This window comes from Panthera uncia (assembly GCF_023721935.1).
Source record: "Panthera uncia isolate 11264 chromosome A1 unlocalized genomic scaffold, Puncia_PCG_1.0 HiC_scaffold_17, whole genome shotgun sequence".
In the NCBI taxonomy this organism is placed as follows: Eukaryota; Metazoa; Chordata; class Mammalia; order Carnivora; family Felidae; genus Panthera; species Panthera uncia.
Window position 1 is genome coordinate 37976220 of NW_026057577.1, and position 7733 is coordinate 37983952.

The 7733-nt window shown below is 40.4% G+C and overlaps 1 non-coding gene across 1 annotated transcript; it reads left to right on the forward strand.

Moving 5' to 3' along the window:
* Positions 1 to 2304: 2304 nt before the first annotated feature.
* On the forward strand, positions 2305 to 2408 carry LOC125935846 (U6 spliceosomal RNA). The gene has a single exon (XR_007461830.1). It is a non-coding gene; the product is annotated as a U6 spliceosomal RNA (small nuclear RNA).
* Positions 2409 to 7733: the final 5325 nt, after the last annotated feature.

Below are 7733 nucleotides of genomic sequence, written 5' to 3' on the forward strand. Positions count from 1 at the left end.
CAGAACAAGCAGCAGGGGCCTGAAAGTTAATGGTACCAAGAGAATATGAAAAGGCATAAGATTACAATTCAGGGCTCAAAATTATTTGTTGAATAAATGAATGAACGAATAAATCAATGGGTGTGGTGGGAAGATGGTAACAGGGGCAGCAAGGTTTTTAAATCTTCTGAAATCCTCCTGCCCCCATAAAAAAAGACAAACTCTAACGGGAAAATCCAAGGCCCAAGGTCAACACCTGCAAAAATCTAGATGAACATGGTATCTTCACGAACCCCCAAACACGAGCAAGTGGAGGAACACCACCAACTACTAAATGTGCACTGCTCTGCATATCCGTGTCAGGGCAGGAGGGAGCAGGGAGGTATCTGACCGACGTGAGAACACAATTCTAGAATTGACAACACGACTCAGTGAAATGCAGAGGAAAGCAATTTGAGACCAACTGGAACCAGAAGGACTCTTGCACACTCCAACAAAGCTGTGGCTCTGTGGGGTTCGAGATAGAGTCTAAAGGAGCTGGTATAGTCTGGGGCGTGAGAGCTTTCAAAATTACAAGCTCCTTTTCAGGCAAAAAGGGTGGAGTTCTGAGAGTAGTATTCAATTCAAAAGAAAGGAAAAAGAGTAGAGGAAAGGAAAAAGAAAGCCTAAATAAAAGAGCAGAGGAATCACATCTCAGAAAGCACAAGGCAATTTAAAAAGATTTCTTAGAGCACCTGGGTGGCTCACTCAGTTAAGTGTCCAACTTTGGCTCAGGTCATGATCTCACGGTTCGTGGGTTCAAGCCCCACATCGGGTTCTATGCTGAACACTTGCTCAGAGCCTGGAGCCTGCTTCAGATTCTGTGTCTCCTCTGTCTCTGCCCCTCCTCCACTCGCGCTCTGTCTCACTCTGTCTCTCAAAAATAAATAAATGTAAGAAAGTAAAAAAAAAAAATCAACACACACATACATAGGTTGAATAATCTATTAGAAGATGCATGAAGAAGAAAATAAAAAGCAATGGAAATTTAAAAAGGTAACATTTAAGAAAACTTTCCTGAAATAAAAAGATTTGACACTAGTACCTAGAAAATCAATCCTGAATGAAGATTGTCAAGATATATTCTAAGAGATGTCTGAAGTTTACAAAAAAAAAAAAAATGATTTGGGCATTTAGTCAAAATACCAAATGACTTAAGTGACTGTCTTTGGCTTTATCCCAGAATACATAAAGTAGCATACTGAAAAGATTCAAAGAAAGAAATCCTAAGGCAAAGGTTTTACATCTAGCCAATATGTCAAAAGTTATGAACATGATAGAACCAGAGACTGTTGCTTCCATGTGCCCTTCCTGAGGAATTTCCTAAGGAAAGGTGTTTTAGACCATCAAAAGGGAAGGGCATTGACAAGAAGACTAATGATGAGCATAACTATGTAATCACCCATAAAACTATGATGGTTATGAGAAGAGTACATACCCAGCAGATATTATACAATAATTAAAGGGCCAGAAGGGTAACGGAGATATAAAACAGAATATACTTGTTGATTATTTTATAGTTACTGGTGAGGGTAAAAGGATATGTATTCACACGGGAAACTGGTGCATTGGGATAAGAGAAAAGAAATTATTAACTAATTTAAATATTGTTAGGAAACCAATAGAAAATAACAAAAATAAGAGGGGGGACTAAAGTTATTTTAGCTTTTTTTTTTTTAATTTTTTTTAACGTTTATTTATTTTTGAGACAGAGAGAGACAGAGCATGAGCGGGGGAGGGGCAGAGAGAGAGGGAGACACAGAATCGGAAGCAGGCTCCAGGCTCTGAACCATCAGCCCAGAGCCCGACGTGGGGCTCGAACCCACAGACCGTGAGATCGTGACCTGAGCTGAAGTCGGATGCTTAACCGACTGAGCCACCCAGGTGCCCCTATTTTAGCTTTAATATAAAACTAACCCTTAAAATAAAGTGAGTACAAATATATTTGATAGGGAAAATAAAATAGACCGTATAGTGAAAAATTAGTGTTATGAAAGACTTGTGTATACATAACAGAGAGCAATATGACTGAAAAGAATACAGTGCAAAGGAGTGTATACCATAAACTACCATTTGAATTAAAAGAAAGGCAAAATAAGGACATACATATGTATACACATACACGTATATATTTGTTTCTTTTTTTGCAAATAAGAGAGGATAAACCAGAAACTAATAAAATTCATGCATATGAGGATTGAAGAAAACTTCTCTGGGTTACCTTTTCGTATGATTTTAACTTTTGAACTACAGAACATTTTACATATTCATAAAGTTATTTGACCGCTACCTTTAGCAGCACATATACTAAAACTGGAACGATACAGAGAAGATTAGCAGGGCCCTTAAACAAACATGATCTGCAAATTCATGAGGTATTCCATATTTTAATGATGGATGTTAACTAAACTTACTGTTGTACTTATGTTGCAATACATACATATATCAAATCACTATGTTATTCACCTGAAACTTACACAATGCTATATATCAGTTATGTCTCAATAAAATTTTTAAAAATAAAAATAATAAAATCTTTAAAAATAAAGATAATAAAAAACCCACTACCACAAAGAAAGAAATTAAAAGAAATCAACATGGACAGGAAAATCCTAATTTGAAGATAAACAAATGAACTTATGTCAAGGTTAAAGGTCTTTAGACACACCATTACTTTTAGGGGGCTAGACTCTAAGGATAAAATAAAAGCTTCAAACAATCTTGTACTTCATTAGTAAGTTTGTTGGTAGTGGTATCGACATAATAATTCTGATACTATTGGGTGTATTATAACGAGCAGTAAATGAATAGCTATACTGATGTTGGTGAAAATTAGAGTTTTCAATGTGAGAGAAAGGAGATAAAATAGGGATGTGGGGAAAGGAGGAAGAACCCTGTGATGTTCTATTAGAATGGGGGGATTGAGATAAATTAATGATCTAAAATAAAATACACTTCCTGGCTCTGTCTACTGAAAGGGCCTAGAAGCAGTGACATCACACTTACAATGAGCACTCTTATCACTCAGTTCTTGGTTTCTAGCAAACTTTTCTCACTGAAAGGACCCAGGTCTGATTCCAGGTCTGGGTCAAGGAAAGTAGAAGATGAGCTTGGGACTTTCACTGATGGAAGAGCAAGGAAGTGCTCAAAAACAGATAGGGATGTGTCAGAAGGACCCAGAAACCAATTTGAAGGGGCTCCCATTTGGGAGGGGACAAATTTGGGACAAAATGAAAATTAAAAAGAAAATCAGTGGTAATGAATATTCTGAGTTCATCATGATATTCAAGAGAATTGCAGAAGTGTGTGTGACGGAAGAGAAAGCTCTTCTTGAACAGTGGAATGACAGCTAAAAAACATGGAAAAATGATAAAGCTTTTTAAATTGTGATTATTGCAATCACTAATATCATAGTTGATTCAGGCGAGCCTTATTAATGATTGTTAAAACAGTCGCTGAAAATGTTGGGGACACCAGATACTCTCATATTTTCAAAGTACCATCCCACAGATTACTCATTCATCACTAAGGGGCAAAGATGCCTTTACGGTGAGGAGTGCTAGCAGACAGATGGCACCTCAATCGATGAATTCAGCTTAGTGTAACCAATAAAAGGACAGAAAGGCATTTGTGTTGTGATGCGCTGAGATGGTCCCAGCCTCACCTCTGTGGAGTCTTGCTAAAAATCTTAACTGGATATAATTCTGAAGAATTATGGAAGACACAACCAGACAACCCAAATTGTGGACATTGTATAAAAGAACTGGCCTGAAAGTCAATGGCAGGAAAGACCAATAAAAGAAAAAACAAAAAACAAAAAACGGGAAGGGCAGGAGAATTTTTTTAGAATAAAGGAGAGACTTTTGAGAGAGAGATGACTTTATTATTATTATTTTTAATGTTTATTTTTGAGAGAGAGAGACAGAGTATGAGCAGGGGAGGAGCAGAGAGAGAGGGAGACACAGAATCGGAAGCAGGCTCCAGGCTCCAAGCTGTCAGCACAGAGCCCGATGCGGGGCTCGAACTCACGAGCTATGAGATCATGACCTGATCTGAAGTGGACACCTAACACACTGAGCCACCCAGGCACCCCAAGAAAGAGAGAGAGAGAGAGAGAGAGAGAGAGAGAGAGAGATGACTTTAAAATAGCATGTGCTGGGGCGCCTGGGTGGCTCGGTCGGTTGAGTGTCTGACTTCGGCTCAGGTCATGATCTCACGGTCTGTGAGTTTGAGCCCCGCATCGGGCTCTGTGCTGACCGCTCAGAGCCTGGAGCCTGTTTCAGATTCTGTGTCTCCCTCTCTATCTGTTCTTCCCCTGTTCATGCTCTGTCTCTCTCTGTCTCAAAAATAAATAAACGTTAAAAAAAAGTAAAAAAAATAAATAAATAAAATAGCATGTGATTCTTTTTTTTTAATTTAATTTTTTTTTAAATTTACATCCAAATTAGTTAGCATATAGTGCAACAATGATTTCAGGAATAGATTTCTTAGTGCCCCTAACCCATTTAGCTCATCCCCCCTCCCACACCTCCTTCAGTAACCCTCTGTTTGTCCTCCATATTTATGAATCTCTTATGTTTTGTCCCCCTCCATGTTTTTATATTATTTTTGTTTCCCTTCCCTTATGTTCATCTAAACCAGCATGTGATTCTTGACAAATCCTGGATAAGAATGAAAATAAAAACAAAGGCAAACCCAAAAAAAGCTGCAAAGGACATTACTGGTTATGTAGGAGAATGTCCTTGTGTCTTACGAGGTATATGGTGAAATACTATGGGGTGAAGCTTCATAGTCTCTAACCACCTTTCAAATGATTCAGTTAAAAAATAACCTCATAGAGGGGATTACGTGCAGTGAATGTACGGAGCTAAATGTTAACAATTGATGAATATGGGTGAAGCATATTTGAGTGTTCATTGTATTATTTTCTCAACTTTTCTGTCGGTTTTTAAATTTTCATCATAAAAGGCTAGGGTGAGGGACAAACATACGGTCCGGAGGTAGGGGCATGACTGCAAGGCAATAAATCTGCAGGATAGCCAGCTAGTGACCTAGGACCTGAGTGACCTGGCCTGAAAAGATGAGCTGTCCTGTATCTGTTGGGATCCTTTTGGCTTCAGGTAACAGGATACCTGAGTCAAAGTAGCTAAAACTGTAAGGACATCTAATTATCTCATGTAACAAGAAGTCTAAAGGTAAATGGCTCCAAGGGTTGGTTGATTCGTCGGCTCAAGGATGTTACAGCCCTCTGTCAGTTTCTCTGCGGTTTTCTTGGCTTTAATTCATGGTTGCAAAATGGCTGCCATGGCTTCAAGTATCACATCCTCACATGACATGTCCAAACCCAGCAGGAAGGACATGGGCTAACTCTTCCATTGGCTTTGCCTTCTTACATCAAGGATAAAATTCTTTCCCATAAGCCTCCCCTTCCTAAAGATTCCTCTTATATCTTTTGCTTTACAAATTAATTTAGTTTGCCACTTGGGGTTGTTCACCTGAACAAAACTGATGGGGAGTGATGGCTGTTGGAGGGCCAGCCAGCCATGTTTGCCACGTGAGCCAATCAGACTCACTTGGTCAGGAATCTGAGCCAAGAAACCTGGCCTGGGTTTGCTGTTAGCACTCAAACTGGTGATGAATGGACAACCAGAAGCTACGTCAAGGCCATGGCACAGCAGGCTGTGTACAAGGTAAGGTTAAGACAAGAGAAAACTCTCCAGAGAGGGTCAGGAAGCCATTTGGGAGAGAAAGGAGAAAACAGCACCTGTGCTGAGGAGAGTGGAGCTGCCTTGAGGGCTAAATACTGCTCTTCAACTGCCTAGGTCCCTCGTTTCCTGGTTATGATTTCTGTTCCAGGTCACGGAGAATATAGCAGTTAGGACTCATTTGCCAGTAACAGAACAAACAAGCAAGAAACTGTCCCAGCATGAAAGAACAATTACTTATAAATGTACAGGAATTTCTTAAACTACCCAAGGTAGGGAGTTTGGCCTGTCCGGAAAATGCTAGAACTAGGTGACTTGTCTCTGACTCTTCCTCTGTGTTTCTGTGGAGTCGATTTCATTCTTATCTCTGCAGTAGAATGTTTCTGCTTGCTGGCCCTATGTTATCAAACATTCACCCACACCTTCTAAATTTGCCCTAAAGTTTTGGCCCCACAAAGAACCCAGGCGGTAGTCAGTACCTAGGTCCTAGTTTCAAATTCCCAGAGGAGAGAAGCTGAGAGGCCTAAGTTGGGTCAGATGACCAATATACCAAGTCTCTAAGCTTCAGGTCACAGCACTTGCAAGCATGGGACAGGGAGGAGGAACAGTGCTAGGAGAAAGGGGTCATTGACCCAGGCTGGAAAGATATCCCCAAAGTTATCTGTCATGATCTTCAGGATAGTGGTTTGCAAGGTTTCGGTGAAGATTGGCCCCCCAGGAGGACATTTAGCAATGTCAGGAAACATTTTTGGTTATCACAATTTAGGGGGTCGGTGCTACCTGCATCTAATGGGCAGAGGCTAGGGATGTGGTTAAACACCCTAGGATGCTCCCACAACAAAAAATTATCTAGTCCCAAATGTCAATATTGCTGAGATTGAGAATCCCTGCCTCCCTTTTGATTCTAGTGACTGTTCTTTCAATCAAATGGAGTATCTGTACCCACAGAGAACAGAATAGGACTCGGTCAGTATTTGTTGGACAGACAGTGAATGAAAACACCGTTCTAAGGGTGTGTGGATGCCATTTCTCCTGCTGATTACCTGGGTTCAGTGGGCATTCTTAGTGAAGGAGCCCACAAAGCCCACAAAGACTGAGTTTCTTGCTCTGGGTGGGGGGATTGTTAAACAAAAAGAGGAGACATACAAGCAGAAGACAGAACCATAAACACACACACACACACACACACAGCCCTTGCAAGTGCTCAAAACACAAGCAGCAGCTGCCTAGCCAGTACCTGCTCCTCCCCACACACCATAAGGGAGAGCTGTAAATCCTTAAGTCCCAAACAGCTGCCAGTCAGGATCAGCGTGTCTTTTTTTTTTTCCACACTAACTTGTCAGGCAGGAAGGGACAGGCTCCAGGCCACTGGGTTTCTTTTTGGCTTAGGCAATACAACATCTGCTTTCATTTCCTGAGAAGTGTTGTCAGCCTGAAATTAAAAAAAAAAAAAAAAAAAAAAAAAAAAAAAAAAAAATTCTATAAATGGTACAGAGCAGAGAAGGCTTCAGGAACAAGGAGAAGAAAGATTTTGTAAACCTGGACATTTTCCTGAAATTCCTGATAAACCCGTGTCTGCTATTTGGCAAAGTTTTCTGGAGGTTTCCCAGCATAAACATCAGAGAGTAGAAAACTCAGGGTCTCTGCTGCCCTCTAGTGGCAATAATGAAGACTAGCAGGGGGTTCAGAGAAGGAGAGAGGCTTTTCAGTACATTGCTTCATTACTTCATCTAATTTTTCAGTAGGTATTTACTGAGCTTATCCTCTGTGCAGACACCGGGCTAGTTATTAAATCCAGTAGTGAGGAATACACCCTGTTCTCATGCGATGTACATTCTAGCAAAGCGGATAGACTGTGTATGTGGCAACACATAAGAAATATTTTAAGGTTGTTCAAAGTACTCTGAAAATAATTACCAGGGAAACAGGGGAGAAGGAACACTTTAAGATAGGATAGGCTGGGAAGGTGACGTGTGAGCTGAGATTGGAAGGGAGACAAAGCTGGCAGTG